We start from the raw sequence: 17,362 nt of genomic DNA on the forward strand, positions 1-17,362 counted from the left end.
AGACTTACAACGTTCAAAAGGTTGACGAATCATAATATTTAAATGAAAACGGGCTACCTAATCAAGTTTTTCTCACCTTCAAGCAATCAATTATGCAATGTCAACACTCCTCACAATGTCACTCATCTCTCGGCTGATAAATATGTATTTTTGAGTGAACTCTCAAAACCAAACTATGAAGCATACTATCATAAGCTTGTACGTCAATCAGATTTCCACCTATTTGTTAAGATTTAACACATATCAAGAGGGCTTTATTGGGTAGGTAAGGGCTAAGGGTAGGTTATTTTATTCGGAAAACAATGGGCTAACACAAATGAAGACACGATAAACCGGATAAACACAAAACAAATACTAACATATTGGTCGCTTTGACCCACAACTTTAATATATTTTTTTCTTTTCTTTTTTTTTTCTCATATAACCTTTTTTTCTTTTTTTCTCATATCTCCTTTTTTTTCTTTTTTTTCACATTTTCATACTTTATTTTTTTCTATTTTTTTTTCGTTTTTTTTTTTCATATATAATAATCACATAACACGATCCGGCTATCAAATCACAAACGGGTAACAAATGAAAGGCTAGGCTCAAAGTGCTGTATCTAGGGGTAATGATGAAACAGGTCAAACACAAAGGTAACACAAACAAGGTGATCCTAATGCCTCTATCATATCCATGTCAAATCCTAACCGAAGGTCTCAAACTGTATCAAAACGCACAAGTTCTAAAGTAATGCAACAAAGTCGGTAAACACACATGAAACGAAAGTAGTGAACATATAAATATGAACATGTAAAGGCTCAAATCTCACTATCATGTGGTAATAAGGGCTACCGATATCGACAATGCATAACCAATAAACTCTCCGGCTCCATCCACTATCCTAGGCATCCCAAACCATTTTACTTCCCAAAAACTGATTCAGTCAACCGACTATCCCGCAACTTAAAGAAACAAGTGCTCTCCGACTCGTAGATTCGACAATTAAACCGCTTTTGACCGACGTTTTGAAAAGGTTTTTCGTCTTCTACGCGCTAAAGACTGGGACTCACAAAACCAACTCTCTTTTTCTTTTTCAAAATTTTTTAAATTTTTTTTTGACTCAATTCTACCTAAAAAGACGTAGTCTCCCATCCCCACACTTAAAATTTACATTGTCCCCAATGTAGGGTGAAAGACAACTAAAAATAAAAAGAAATAAAACCTAAAATAATATACAAAATAAAAAGATAACGAATTGGAAAGGACTTAGCTGGTTAGGATAAAAATCAGTGCCAGCTGCGCGTGTCTTCAATCCGAACTTGTACACGATGTATAGCATTTCCTTCGCGATCGGCTTTGACTCTGACTAGTACACTTGGTAACTTCCTTGAAATTGGTGTACAGCTCCGAAATCACCCGAATGGAGATTGAGTACGGGTGGTACATATTCAAACCTGCACAAACAAAAACAAGCAAAAACCAAGCAGTACCGACTCGACAATAAAAACATGACTCATAAACTAACTTAGACTCATGGTACAAAATAACGACTCAATATACAAATAAACACGTATCACAAACTACCAAATAAATAAAATTACAAAACTTTACAAAACCTCCCCACACTTGAATTCAATCTGGAGGTTTCTCCTTTATCCAGCCTCGGTCTAACCCGTTCAATTCCACTCTTTTTCCAGTTTTCAATAAAAAATCATTTGTGAAATTGAAAAACAATCTAGAAAACTCAAACGGGTCAACCCACCAATATTTAAACTTACCTGGACCAAAGTTGATTCGTGGCATGTAATAAGGAGAATGGTGTTGTGCAAATTTAAGTGGTTCCTCCTTTTTATACCATCTCTTCACCCTTACAACATGTTGATCCAAGCTTCTTTGCGCCTTCTCCCGTGTTCTTGTCGGTGTGAGTGGGAATCCAACATCTGCTTCCTTCACGGGCCAGCTATCAAACTCGTCAGCCATTTTCTCTTCTTCTTTGATGACCTTAAACACCTCGAATCTAGGGGAAGGCTCGGTAGCCTGCGGCAGAGGGTCCTGCTCAACATCCAACTTAGTGACCCCACTCCCCTGATCATCCATACTCACAACCTGCATATCAGACGTATCTCTTCCGCAAATTTCGATGAGGAGGCTACCCACATGTGACATAAGAGTATCGATAAAGTATATAGTGTCATCATGCTGCTGGGTATGCCTCATGGAATGCTGAATGTCGAATGTGACTTCATTCTCATCAACTCGAAGAGTCAACTTGCCGTCGTACACGTCAATATGTGCGCGTGCAGTGGCAAGGAATGGACGTCCTAAAATCAGTGGGACCTCAGAGTCCTCGTCCATGTCAACGATGACGAAGTCAACTGGAAATACGAATTTGTCGACCTTCACCAACATGTTCTCCACAATCCCTCTTGGGAACTTCACTGATCGATCAGCCAACTGAAGACTCATGCGCGCAGGAGATGGCTCGCCTAGATTGAGCTTAGCAAAGATGGAATATGGCATAAGATTTATGCTAGCCCCTAGGTCTGCCAGCGCATTGCTGACGGTGAGATTTTCGATCAGACACGGAATCGTAAAGCTACCAGGATCAGACACCTTCTTCGGTAGCTTGTTCTGCAAGACGGCAGAACACTCCTCGCTCAACATGATAGTAGAAAGGTCCTCCAGTTTCTTCTTATTTGTGAGCAAGTCCTTGAGAAACTTCACGTACTTCGGCATCTTTGACAGAGCCTCTACGAATGGAATATTCACATGCAGCTTCTTCAACATCTCGAGGAACTTTCCGTACTGCTCTGCATCCTTACCCTTTATCAACCGACCTGGGTAAGGGGGTGTCGGTTTATACACCCTCATCGGCTCCTTCTCTGCCTCCTTCTTCTCTCCTGAAGACCCGCTGGACTGTGCTGTACTTACTGGGTGCAGCCTAGGGTGCACTTTGCCAGCTGGTGTCTCCATCTCAATCTCCTCGTCGACCTCTGGGTCCTCATCGACTACCGGCTCGACCTCTACAGCTCCTCGACCACTCCTCGTAGTAACGGCTTTCGCGGTGGCATTTGGATTACCCTCAGTGCTACTAGGGAGACCACCAGGAGGTCTCTGACTCAACTTCTCTGACATCGCACCTACAGTCCTCTCAAGATTCTGGAAAGCCATGCTCTGATTCTTCATGAAAGTCTCATGCTCCAAGAATCGCGACTGGTTCTCCTGATGTCGTGCCTCCTCTCTGGTCATGAACTGAGTCAGTAACTGTGTCTGCTTAACCAGGGTCTCTTGATTCTGCTTCATTGTCTCCTGGTTCTGCCTCAGCATCTCCTCCAACGTGGGGTTTTTATTCGTACCCGAACTCGATCCTGCTCCTGCGTCCTGAAACAAGTTCTGACGCTGCTGAAACCCCGGTGGGTTGTTGTTCTTCCAACTGAAATTCGGGTGGTTCCTCCAATTCAAATTGTAACGCTCCCTGAAATTTCCTTGATTTCGATTACCCACAAACTCTACCTGCTCTGGTGTCTCAGTAGGAGCAATAGGACACGCGGTCGTGTCATGCCTACCAGTGCATATCTCGCATAGCTGCTCCTTCTGTACCTTCATATCACCCACCTGCTGTTTCAAAGCGTCAATCTGTGCTTGCATCCTGGTGACCTCATCGACCTTGTGCACTCCTCTATGTGTAGCGGATGAATCTCTAGACTCAGGGAACTCGTAGCTACTCATCGCTATATCCTCGAACATATCCATGCACTCCTCAGGTGTCTTGGCAGTCATTAGATTGCCACCAGCAGTGGTGTTCAGCATATTCCTCGTAGCGGGCGTCACTCCATAATGGAACTTCTCAACTAACGCCCAATCCTCGAATCCGTGATGAGGACACTTGAGTAACAACTCCTTGAATCGCTCCCATGTCTCATAGAAAGACTCTTCCTCCTTTTGGCGAAACTCTTGAATCATGCTCCTCAGACGAGCAGTTTTTGAAGGGGGAAAGTACTTGCCTAAGAATTTTTCTTTCATACCGGCCCAGGTAGTGATGGATCCCGCAGGAAGGGATTCCAACCAAGCATGAGCACGATCAACAAGTGAGAATGGGAATAGACGCAGCTTGCAGGCATCCTCGGTGACACCTTGCTCCTGGAACGTATCGCAGATAGCTGAAAAGCGAGAAATATGGACATTCGGGTCCTCATAAGGTAATCCATGGAACTGGATGGTGTTCGTAACCATCGTGATGATCTGGGGTGGAATCTGCCAGCGATTAACTCCGATAGCGGGTCGGGTAATGCTGGATCGAGCATTGGCCGCGTTCGGCCTGGTGTAGTCTGCGACGACTCTCCTAACTGGGGCCTCGTTGTCACCCATAGTGAAAGCAGAAGATGGAATGCGTGCCTGAATAGCTCGGAAGGTGCGAAGGCGCTCGTGAAAATCTCGCTCGGGCTCAGACGAAGCAACAAACGAAGGTGGCCCCTTTGAACGAGTATGGTGCATACAATGCTGAAATTACTAACCTAAATACTAAAGCAAATCTAACCCTAAAGGCACAAATTGCAAGCAAAAGGCACCTAAAGGCAATGGAAATCTACGAAAGCAAGTAAACGACTAAATAGACGACTCGGGTCGTTCTCTAAAGTGCCAGTGTCCCCGGCAACGGCGCCAAAAACTTGATGTGTGAAAATGTGTATATTAAATTCGAACAAGTTTTAAAAATGGAATCACAACCTAAACCACACACAATCGGCAAGTGCACCGGTCGCAGTGTAGTGTAGATGGCAAGACCGGATATCAATCCATGGACACTATATGCAAACTCTAGATAATGAACCTCTATCGAATAAGTAGTCAAATTTTTTAGATTTGTTTTGAGTGATTTTAATTAATTAATAACTAAAATAAGCAAGAAAACATAGGAACCAAAACAGACAAACGAAGCAAACATGCGAGCAAATTGTGATCAAATATATATGAGATAAAGGCTACCTAGGTGTCGAATCCTTAGAATCATGCAATGCTAATGTGACAATGATAACGCTTAAATATCTATTTCCCTCGATTGACCCCCCGCTAGAGATGTCCCAAACAAGAAAGCAAGACTAAATATGAAGTGCTAGAACGAACCGACTCGAGCTATCGATACCAAGTCCTACGAAAATAGAATCCTATTGACCTCAGAGACAGTTATGTTAAGAGAAGATCCCAAAATCGCAAACCAAACCCAACTTTGATAATTGAAGTCCTAGGAAACCCTAATTACGATGCAATAAACGAGCCCGAGCTATCGGTCACCCAATCTACCCACCAATAATTAGCTAATAACCTAGCTCACCCTAATCGTCTTTCGAGTCACAAGATGAGGATGCAAGTTTTAATATAGTGATTTTAATTATTAGTCAACTTGGTCAATTTCTCAACACAATACCTAACCCGAAAATCCTAAGATCAACGAATTAAATTAAATCCTAAGTCTAGGGGGAATTTCTTCGTGCCTAAACCGCTGAATTTATTGACTAATAAAACAATCAAAATATACCAACATGCAATATCAAGATCAATATCAAAGCAAAGTTATGTAAATCACATCAAATAACCGAAAACATGTCACAAACGCATTACAATCTTCTAGTTCATCAAAACCTAGGTAGTTGTGAAGTTTAGCTACTCATAATATTCAATAAATCAACAAAACAAGGTCTGAAAACAACTGAATTCATAGTTCAAGACGAAAAGAAACCGAAAAACTAATGTTTAACGAATCTGAAACGCTCCAAACTCGAACCGAAAGCTTCCACAACTCTTGCACAGCTTCAAGATGCCTCATAATCGCCCAAGAATGCTCCAATGCCGCCTGTGTTGCGTGAATTGCCTCCTGATTCCCTTCTGTTGTCACTGTTGCCTCTGCTTTAATCAGCCGTCTAATGTTTCTATTCTTGCTGCTGTCTTCCTTGACGTATCTTCATTAGGGATTTTTAAATATAACACTAAACAATAATGATCACATGGCCCAAGGCCGATTCATGAACATGCATTGGACCAGAGCCTTCATGAAAATACTGTCATTATGAAGATATGGCGGCCCACTTAATTTTCTAATTCCTATCCAACATCAAATGCCTTTTTGTATGCGTGCAATATTTCTGCCAAAGGCAGATTCCCTTTTTTTCTTTTAATGTATATGGCCTTAAATAATACTAATATAGAGATAAGTGGGCTCGACCTGATCAAGGAAAATAGCGGCAATTTTAATTTAGTCACTGGCGCCCTGCTCTACTCAACTGGCTGGTTATTTAGTTATTACTCGTTTTCACTCCATTTGCACCAGGATCTGCCAAAACACAAAACAATGTAATATAATGCTAAAAACTATAAAAAAACAAATAAAAACTATACAATAAATTATACATTTTACACGGGACAAATATGTGTATTTTATGACACATCAAAGGTTAAAGTGGTAAGTTTAGTGTTTAGTGTGTTACATGTTTCATTTAGTGGGGCCGTTTCTTGCAATATTTTAATGTTCCGGGTAATGTCCGGTTGTTCGGTTGGATACCGTTTCGTTAAAGTGCTAAGTTATTCCATATAGTGTCCTATATATATCTTTTTGTAACACTTTTAATTCCCAATACTTAGGAAAGCATACATGACTATTTAGTCAATTTTCTGCACAAGACTAGTATGTTAACAAGCACATGTAAGTATGACGCAGTAATCAGAAAGCAGTTAAGTAATTCAGCACAGACATCAAGCACTTTAATTAACATTAATGAATCGTATGGATACATGTAATTTTGAGGGTTGTCACATTATGCACACCCTGCAACCCCTGTTCCTGTGCATTATGTCCAAACCACTGTTCCTTAAATTTAGTATGTCCAAGCCCCTGTCCCTCAGGTTCAAGTGCAACCAGTTGCACCTCAACAAGCTACACCAGCAGTGGTTCAACCATATCTGCAAAGCTTTTTCACCCAAGGCTTTGTTGACTGGAGTAGCATACCTGATGAGCTAGGAGATGAAAATTTTGCACTCTATGCTAAAAATGATGTTTGTTTTGTAGCATTAGAGTCTATACCAGAAGGGTTGGAAACTGAAGAAGGACAGTCAAATGAAGAAACAGTGGATGAAATTGCTAAAGCAGTGGTTACTGCTGTTGCTGGTTAAATACTGTTGGGAGAAAATTCAGAACCCCTGTTGGAACCACTGTCCGACCCCTGGTCTGTTGAAGAAGATGAGAAGAAACAAGGTGAAAAAGAAGAGAAAGAGCCAGAAGAACGTGACATGTCTGTGATTGTGCCATGATGGCTGCAGCTAAGGTATAACCCCAGGTTCTTAAAAACCTTTGTTCAGACAAATGCATCATAGCATTTGCAAACATTAAGGAGGTGAATGAAAACCTTAGAGATAGAGTGTTGAATGGAGACACACAATTTGAAAAATCTTTAAAAGAATTGAAAAACAAATTGTTAGAAAAAGAAAATGAGATTTGCAGCCTCAAACAAGAGCATAGCATAACCAAGGACCAACTTCAGACCATGATAGAAAAATATCAAGTCTGTAAAAAGGAGTTGGAATCCACCCAAATCACTTGTGAAAAATGGGTGGAATCCTGCAAAGGTTATGAGATTATGCTTGAAAAATAGCTTGAAAGCAATGTAAAATTTGGCAAAGGGTTTAGGAAAAATGACCAAATTGAAAACACTGTTGCAAATCAAACTGGTTCTGTTGAAATCATACCCACCAACAAGGATGGTCAAGAAGTCAAAATAACTTATAAACTTGGCAACAAAATCACTTTGGAAAGATCTGTGGGGTCCTCAACATTTGAGGAGATTGAGAAATACCAATTCAAACCCACATGGTCTGATGAGTATGACATCCTTGAAAATTTCAAACCCATGGACTTCACAACTGTGGATGGTGTCAAAGCTCCTAAGGCCAAGGTAATTCCTCTTAAGAACATCCCAACAGTGGTTCAAATCTCTGTTGCAAAGGAGTCTGAAAAGAATAAAAGAAAAGAAAAGATTAAAAACTTGTTTTGTGATTTCTGTGAAAAGAAAAATCATTTGACCAAAGATTGTTTTCACTTAAAAGCTTATGACCTTAACAAAACAAGTACCATTGTCCCTTCAAAGAGCTGCACCTTCTGTGGTATATCAAACCATTCTACTCAGCAGTGTGTGTACCTGAAATCCTTTAAGGTCAAAAAGGAAGAGTACATTTCAAAAACACCAATGAGTTCATCAAAACCACAAGCCAAGAAACAACCACTGTTTGTGCCAGTTCAAACAGTTGTTACAAAACAGCTAGACCAAACCTCTGTTAAAAGAGAATTTCAGGTGACTGATGCACCCCATGCTAACCAATACCAAAGAGGTAAAGGTCAACCACCATACCCAAGGGTCCCACACGTTTATGAGGTTTACAAAAAGCCTTCTAAACCAAGAGTGAACAGGCATCCCTTTGGTTATCAACAGTTAATGGGAAATGACACCCAACAGTGGTTAGAGAAAAATGTTTCAAAAACTATCCAAACCCCTGAGTTAACCACTGTCTATCCACCTGAACTTAACACAAACACTGTTGAGACCCCATCCAAAGCCTTATTAGCTTTGGAGACCCTCCTGAACTAACCTTTTACTTGATGTGCAGGGAGCTTCTGCATGCTTAGATAGTCTTTGGTATGTAGATAGTGGAGGCTCCAGGCACATGACTGGATGTAGAGCCCTGCTCAAGGAATTCAAAACTCATGGAGGGGGTGATATATCCTTTGGCAATAATAGTAAAGGGAAGGTGATGGGTTCTGGTACAGTACAGTCTGGAAATGTTAGGTTTAAAAATGTTAATCTGATAGACAATCTAAAATTCAACCTCCTTAGTGTTTCACAAATGAGTGACAAAGGGTATGGGTCATTCTTTACTAAGGAGTGTTGTAGGATTGTTGGACCAGAAATGGTTAAAAAGATTGAAGAAATAATAAAAAATGGAAAAACACAACTTTTTGCTCAAAGGAGTGGCAATGTTTATGTAGTTGATCTATCAAAAGAGAGCCCCAGAACTGATGCATGTCTGTTCTCAGCTGCCTCTAACAAAGAGACAGAACTTTGGCACAGGAGATTGGGGCACACAAATCACAAGACAATCACTACTTTGTCAAAACAGGGACTTGTAAGAGGTCTTCCTCAAAAACTGTTCACCTGTCCTGAGCATTGTGTTTCCTGCTTGAAAGGAAAACAACATAAAAGCTCATTTAAGCCCATTGAAGAGTCCAAAACAACCAAGTGCTTGCAAATGCTGCACATGGATCTGTTTGGCCCAGTAAAAGTCATGAGTCTCAAAAAGAAAAGATATTGTTTGGTTATTGTAGATGACTTTTCTAGGTTTACGTGGACTTATTTCTTACATTCTACAGATGAGATTGCAGGTATTCTGCAAGACTTTGTCAAACAGGTTGAAAAGCAGTTTGACTTGCCAGTAAAAGTCTTTAGGAGTGACAATGGCACAGAATTCAGAAATAGGGAGTTGGATGAGTTTTGTGTGTCAAAAGGAATTGTGAGGTACTACAACATTCCAATAACACCAGAACAAAATGGAGTTGTTGAGAGAAAGAACAGAACACTCATAGAGGCTGCCAGAACCATGCTTGCTGATTCAGGTTTGCCATTAACTTTCTGGGCAGAGGCAGTAAACACTGCTTGCTATGTCTAGAACAGAGTTTTGATCAATTCCAGGCATCAAAAGACTGCCTATGAAATTGTGTATAAAATCAAACCACTGATCTCATACTTTAAAGTATTTGGCTGCCCATGCTTTATTTTGAATTTAAAAGACCCAATTTCAAAATTTGCAGCCAAAATAGATTGTGGTTATCACCTGGGATACTCAACCACTGCTAAGGCCTACAAAGTGTTTAACACAAGGACCAAAACAGTGGAAGAGACTTTGAATGTGAAGTTCAATGAACTTTCTTCAATGAAAATCCCTTCAAATCCTGCTGAGTTATTTGATCTTGATAAATTTACCTTTGTAAATGTTTCTGTCAAGACTAACAGTGCAGGTCCATCTCAAACTCCTCCATCAGACAATGGCTATGAAGTGATCATTCCACAACAAAACTTCAAATCCATTGCCAGAGCAGCAAATGTTCCGAACAGCTGTCAAAGCTCAACCACTACTACATCAACAGTTGTTGACCAAAGTAGCCCTAAAACCCCTGCTTCCACTTCATCAAACATTGTTGATAGAAATCTTCAAACAATGGATAAAAGTCAACATGTTTCCACACCACTTCCACCTATTCCTTCACCATTCCAAGACACTGTTGGATCATCAAAGTCACCAACAGTTGTTAGCACAGATGATTCACATCTGCAGCCCTCACCCTTAAATGCCATTGTTCCATACAAAGGAGATTTAATCTTCTTGAAGTCTCATCCACCTGACCAAATCATTGTCAACATCAGTGAAGGGGTGCTCACAAGAAGTCAATCCCAAAACATCTGTCTTTTTGCTGGCTTTCTATCTCTCCATCAACAAGTCAAGTACCAAGAGGCACTAAAAGACAACAGTTGGGTAAAGGCCATGCAGGAAGAGCTCCAACAGTTTAAAAGACAACAAGTATGGGAGCTTGTACCACTGCCAGAGGGTGTGAGTCCTATTGGCACAAAGTGGGTCTTTAAAAATAAAACTGTTGAAAGGGGCATTGTTGTCAAGAATAAAGCAAGGCTAGTGGTTTAAGGCTTCAGACAGGAAGAGGGCATTGATTATGATGAAACTTTTGTCCCTGTAGCAAGACTAGAAGCTATCAGACTGTTCCTGGCCTTTGCTGTCAACCACAACATAAAGGTGTTTCAAATGGATATCAAATGTGCCTTCCTCTATGGTAAAATTCAAGAAGAGGTATATGTTTGTCAACCTCCTGGGTTTGAGGATCCATTTTATCCAATCATGTCTACAAGCTAAATAAGGCTTTGTATGGCTTGAAACAAGCACCTTGAGCCTGGTATGAAACTCTTTCCACCTTTCTTCTTTCCATTGGTTTCACAAGAGGTAAAATTGATAAAACTTTGTTTCTTAAATGGAGAGGGAAAGATCTGATGATTGTCTAGATTTACGTGGATGACATCATCTTTGGAAGCACATGTTCTAAAATGTGTGAAGAGTTCAGACAACTCATAACAACTGAGTTTGAGATGAGTGCAATGGGTGAACTGCAGTGCTTTCTTGGTCTCCAAGTAAAGCAACTGCAAAATGGTACTTTCATTCATCAAGACAAATATGCCAAAGAACTTTTAGCAAAATTTGATATGAATGACTGCAAACCATGTAGTATAACCATAGCAACCACCAAGTTAGTCATGTCTGATGAAAAGGATGATTTGGTGGATCAAACTCTTTATAGAAGCATGATTGGGTCCTTATTGTACCTAACTGCATCTAGGCCAGACATTATGTTTGCAACATGTGTTTGTGCAAGATCCTAATCAGCCCCTAGAAAGTCAAACCTTATTGCTGTAAAAAGGATATTCACATACCTCAAAGGTGCTCCCACACTTGGTATCTGGTATCCAGCTGATGGAAATATCAAGCTTTCAGGTTTCTCATACAGTGACTTTGCTGGATGCAATACAACAAGGAAGTCCACTTCAGGAGGGTGCCAATTCCTAGGCAATTGCTTAGTGTCTTGGCAAAGCAAAAAGCAAGCAGATGTTTCAACATCCACTGCTGAGGCAGAATATATAGCTGCTGCAAGGTGTACAACCTAACTGTTATGGCTTCAAAATCAACTGCTAGATTTTGGTATCACTGCCCTAAAGACACCTCTCATGTTGGACAGTCAGGCAGCAGAAAATATCATCAAAAATCCAGTTTCACGTTCAACCAAAAAGCACATTGACATCAGACATCACTTTGTGAGGGATTACTATGAAAAAGGTTTGATTTCTCTGCACCATGTTCCAACTAAAGATCAGCTGGTAGATGTGCTAACAAAGGCTTTAGACACATCCACCTTTGAAAGCTTGATCTCTAGGATTGGCATGCTGAACATGGAATAACAGGCAAAATCCTGTTTTTCTATGAATAAAAGCATTAAAATGTTTTCAGAAAATCAAAAATTCATCCTTAAAAATAGCTAAAAATGAAAATTTTCATCAATCCTTAAAAGTCTGCCATAACCACTGTTTTTGGTTCAAACACCTGTTCTGCTGAATGTTATCCATTGCTGAAAGTCAATCTCTGTTCTCATTTTCCTTGTTAATCACTGTTGTTAAACCTCAGTGTTTTAATCCACTGATAGTTATAGTCAGCCATTGTTTTCATATTCACCACTGTAAACCACTGATATTGTTCCATCAGTGGTTTCCTAACAACCGTCATCCATTATTCATTAGAGGTTTTCACGTGGATAGTACTTAGCCGTCAGATCTTTTGTAACCGCTGCCACGTCAGCATGCACTTTTTCACCCTATAAAACCCTGATAAAAAACCCCAAACAGTGTTTTCACTGTCGAATCGAATTCAAAATTCCTTTCAAAAGCAGTTTCCATCAATTTCTCTCAAATCATTCATCTTCTTCATTCGCTCTCAACCACCTTCGATTCACCATGGCTCTCCCGTTCAAAACCCCTCATAACTACCTGTGTATACTTGAGAAACCAAGTCAAAACACAACCTTCAACTCCGTGATTGATGCACTCTCGTCTTCAAAGTATAAAACTTTATTGACCTGTAATGCTCCTATTTACCTGGATACCCAACAAGAGTTCTGGAAAAATGCTAAGCTTGAAGTTAAGGACAAAAAGCCCTTAGCTATTACTTCATCAATAAAGGGAATTCTGATTACTATCACACCCCAAACCATTTCAGAGGTGTTTGAAATAAATGATCTTACAGGTAAAACCTCTTTCCCAAAGGCTGATTACCAAACTGATTTCATTGAGAGAGGGTATGAAGATGAAATGAAAAAAGATACTTTACAAAAGGGCACTTTTCAACCTGCCATGAGATTTTTATTCCATACCCTCCTCATGTGTGTTTCAAACAAAACTACAGCCTTTAATGAAATTCCATTGAAAATCCAATACTTGGGCTATGCTATTTTGACAGAAGAAACTTTTAGTTACTCCCAAGAGATTTTCAATGATATGGTCAAAAAAGTAAATAAAAAATCATTTTTATTATTTCCAAGATTTTTAAGTTTTTATCTACAAAAGAAATTTTCAAAGGATAATGCACATGTGCTTATCCAAGGAAATCCTTTTCAAATAAACAGCCTAACTTCTGAAACATTCACAAGGCTGTCAAAACCTTCAAAAACACAAACAGAGGCTCCTGAGCAGAATTTAGCAGCAACAACTGCTCCTCAGGACCCTGCTGTTGAGCCCACTGCTCCTGGTGATCACAGTAGCAGACCCACTACTGTGAAACCCACACCAAAACCCACCAAAAAGCCAACATAGGAAAAATCCCAAAAGCCCCCCAAACCCTCTAAAAAGGTAACTCTGGAAGATGAGATCCTAGAGATAATACCTGTGGCAACACAAAAGTCCCCTGAAACCACTGCTGCTACTTCCGCACAGCGATTGGAAGAAAGATCTCAACCCGAGCCTCAACCTCCTCCTGCATCCTCTCAAAAGGATAAGGTTGTATCCACAGTGACACCAAATTATGAAGCTCTAGAATCACTTGATTCCATCTTCCACAGCCCTCCTCCCGAGGCAAATTCTCTTTCTACTCCCATACTCACTGCACAACTTCCACCATCCATTATACCTCTTTTGAATGCTTTGGATATGGATCAGGCACAAATCAGTTCTTCTTAATAACCTATCACTAAGAACATACCTCAACAAGTGACTGAGTCTGATTCCTCTACCATTGCTATCCCATCAACAGTTGAGGAGATTACACCCCTTGAGTTACAAGTAACTCTTGGTGGTAGTTCAAGTGGAGCATCTACTACAGGTGTTGAATTAACTGATTTGCACCTGGCCAGTAGTTTCATAAGTCAGACTCCCTTGAAGGCAATTTCTTATTTGGGAACCAAGGTAACCACTGGTGTGTTTCCATTATACACTGGTGTGTTTACTAAGGTAACCTCTACTGGGGAAAGAAGTCCCCAGAACCAAGAACCAGGGGCATCAGTGGATGATTTTTGGGAAACTTTTCCTAAGACAACCACTGATACAACCACCACTGGTGGGAAATCAGGTGATCCCATTAACTTGGGTGATGGTTTAAAATACAAAGAACTGATGGAGAGGGTTAATAAACTTGACACATCTGTTGCAGATATCAAAAATATGCCGCAACAGTTGTTACAAGCTCAAAAGGCTACACCCGTTGCTGCAACATTTGAAACATCTGCTCCATCCCCTACTGAGCTATGGCATCTGTTTCAACCTCTGCTTCACAAACAACGACAATATGCAGATCAACAACATGAAGTACAACTTCAAATGGTCAGAAATGTCATAGAAGCTAGGTATAAAGACACTCAAGCAGATATCAAAGCCATTAAAGCTCATCTGCTCCAAACTATTGGCACTGCTCCTCCTTCAATCATTTTTGTTAACAAACCTGATGATGCCAAAAGGGGGAGAAAGTAAAAGAAGGCCTATACATTAAACCAGATCTAATGTCTAAACTTGTGGTAGAAATCCCAAGGCCAGATGATTCCAAAAAGGTTGATGAGACTCAAAATGCATTTGCTAATCTAAAGGCAAACATGAAAGAGTCCATAGAAATAAAAGGGTCAAAAATATTTGAGCAAGAGAAGAAAGTTTTGATGGAAAAGGAGGAGCAGGGTACTTCTAAAACTAAAAGAAGACAATCAACCAGAAAAGTAAGCCAACCCAAAACCACACCTTCCAAAACCACCAAACATACTCCTCAAATCCCCAAAAATTTCTCTCATCAAACCTCCTAACCAACATATGTTAAGACACCTGTTGTATCAACAGTTGTTGGTACTTCAGTGGTTTCAACATATGTTATCCCAACCACTGCCATCACCACTTCATCAATCAATACTCAATCCACTGCCATACCACAAACAAAACCACCATCACAAAAACCACCTACCAAAAAGCAGAAGACAACAGCTAACACATCAACTGTTGTAGTGACAACAATGGTTGAAACACCAGTTGTTTCAACAACTGTTAGTCAGTCACCCATCACTCCAAATATCACCACTCGACCCACAAACACACCACCAACTTCTCCAAAACACAAAAGGAGAAGGGTTACAAACATTATACTGGAAGATGACACTTCCCCACCTTCAACATCTTCACAAACTCTGACCCTAGCCACTATTCCTAACCCTGTTCCAATTTATTCAGCTCAATTTCTGAATCCAAACACTGCCATTGTTCCTGTGGGAGTACAATATCCATTAGATCTTCCAGCAGTCAGGGAGGAGATCAAATCTTTCTACTCTGAAGATGACCCTGCAAAAAGGAAACTCCCGTCTATTCAAGGTTATCCTTTCCCAAGAAACATAGAAGAGTATCTCAAAATAAAGGCCCAACAAGCAGAGGATATATCTCAAAGAGATACAGAGGGAAAGTCTGACAAAGAGATTCAAAGAAATCTGCAATACCTGCTCACCAAGGTCAGAACTTTAGAACAGTTCTCAAAAGACCTTTGCCAAAAATTGTCTGAAAAGGATGATGAAAGTATGAGGCAAGACTACATAGAACACATCATGGCATACAAGAAATACAGAGCAGAAAAGCATCAGTACAAAGAATGGACCATAAGTGAACTACAACAAGAAATTGCTAGAATAGAAAAGATGCTTGAAGACAAAGTAAAACAAACTCCTCTAATCTAGGCCAATTACAAAAAGAATGTACTAGAAAAGGCTTTGAGGCTGAAAAGAATGAAAGAGGAGCTTATAGCTGCTGATTATGGGTCAAGGAATCAGGTTACAAGGTGGTCAGAGGTAAAAGTGCTAGATACCTACAAAAGGTTGGAGGAATTAAGGAAGAAAGATCCCACTGCTCCTAAAAAGCCTGTTTATCCAGAAGCAGTGGTTCCAGTCAAACAAAAGTTGCCTATTAGAAGACCCACTGCTCCAACTGCTGCCATCCATTATCAAAGAAGGAAACAAAAGCAGATGGATACATAAATAAAATAAGACAAGGCTCAAGAAGAATACATCATGAAAATGGTTATTCAGACACTTATGGCAGAGAAACAAGACTTAGCACAATCTCAAAACCCTGCCAAAGTTGTCATCACCAGGCCTCCATCTCTAAACTCATCAGCAATAAAAACTCTCCCAAGAAACCCAAAGGATTCAAAAATACTAAAGTGGAAGTCTGATCAAAAGACTCACGTATTGACTCTGCTCAAATCCAATGGTGAAGTGAAGCATATATCAAGGGAATAAGCACTGAGCCTGGGTGTTGAAGATCTACAAGATCTCCTTGAGCTTACATTGTGCAGGGATGAGAATGATGAGGATTCCATGACCTTTGAATTACAATTCAAAGGTCAAGTCAGGGAACTCTTGATGAGGAAATAAAAATCCAGAATAATGAAGAGTTTTGGCATAATCTGTTCCAAGGGGGGATTGTTGGGATTGAACCCTACAAAGGAACTGTAACACCCCAAAAAAGGGTTATGGTAATATAAACCCGGTTAATATAAAGGAACGGGTAAAATACTGTTAGGAGTAAAAGTGAACCCGTAAATGAATATTAACTAGGGATAATTAACCTAGTTGAATATTAGTATCGTTGGTATTAAACGAAGGATTGTAACCTTATTTAATTGAAACGAAGTTGAGGGACCAAAACCGTTAAAAAGGGAAACATGATTTATTAAATAAAGGAAAACACACACACACACACACACACTTGGTGTGTGCGTGAGACGATCAGGGAGAAGAAGAACAAGGGTTCAAACCCTTGTTCTTGATAAATCTTCAATTGAAGGGTGGAATGAAGTCCAAATTCACAACCGAACATGAATTAACGATCACCTTCACAAGGGGATCATAAGGTATGTCTTAAAACTTAGATTTGATGATCTTGTTTGAAGTGGGTTATGATCAATCCATGAATTTGTATGAAATTAAGCATGTAGAGGTGTTAGAAACACCAAATAGAACATGTGTTATGAATAATTTCAAGTAATTGGGTGATTTAGAATAAAACCCATTGCATGAGTGTGAAGATGATGATCATGATGAACTTGAAGATGTTATAGTGTGATCTTGTAATATATAGGGTGTTGTATGATAGGCTAAGATAGATAAACTTGATGTAGAATTTATGAATTATGACATTTTGCTTGAATGTAATGGTTCACAAGATGAAATAAGGAGGAACATGCTTAAAGCACTTGTACATTATGCTTAGAAAGTGAT

At 39.9% G+C, this 17,362-nt stretch overlaps 1 non-coding gene across 1 annotated transcript; it reads left to right on the top strand.

The window, feature by feature from the left end:
• The first annotated feature begins 3,850 nt into the window (after nt 1-3,850).
• On the top strand, nt 3,851-3,957 carry LOC118487900. Its single transcript, XR_004882837.1, has one exon. It is a non-coding gene; the product is annotated as a small nucleolar RNA R71 (small nucleolar RNA).
• The last annotated feature ends 13,405 nt before the right edge of the window (nt 3,958-17,362 follow it).

The sequence above is a fragment of the Helianthus annuus genome, chromosome 15, assembly GCF_002127325.2.
Source record: "Helianthus annuus cultivar XRQ/B chromosome 15, HanXRQr2.0-SUNRISE, whole genome shotgun sequence".
NCBI classification, from domain to species: domain Eukaryota; kingdom Viridiplantae; phylum Streptophyta; class Magnoliopsida; order Asterales; family Asteraceae; genus Helianthus; species Helianthus annuus.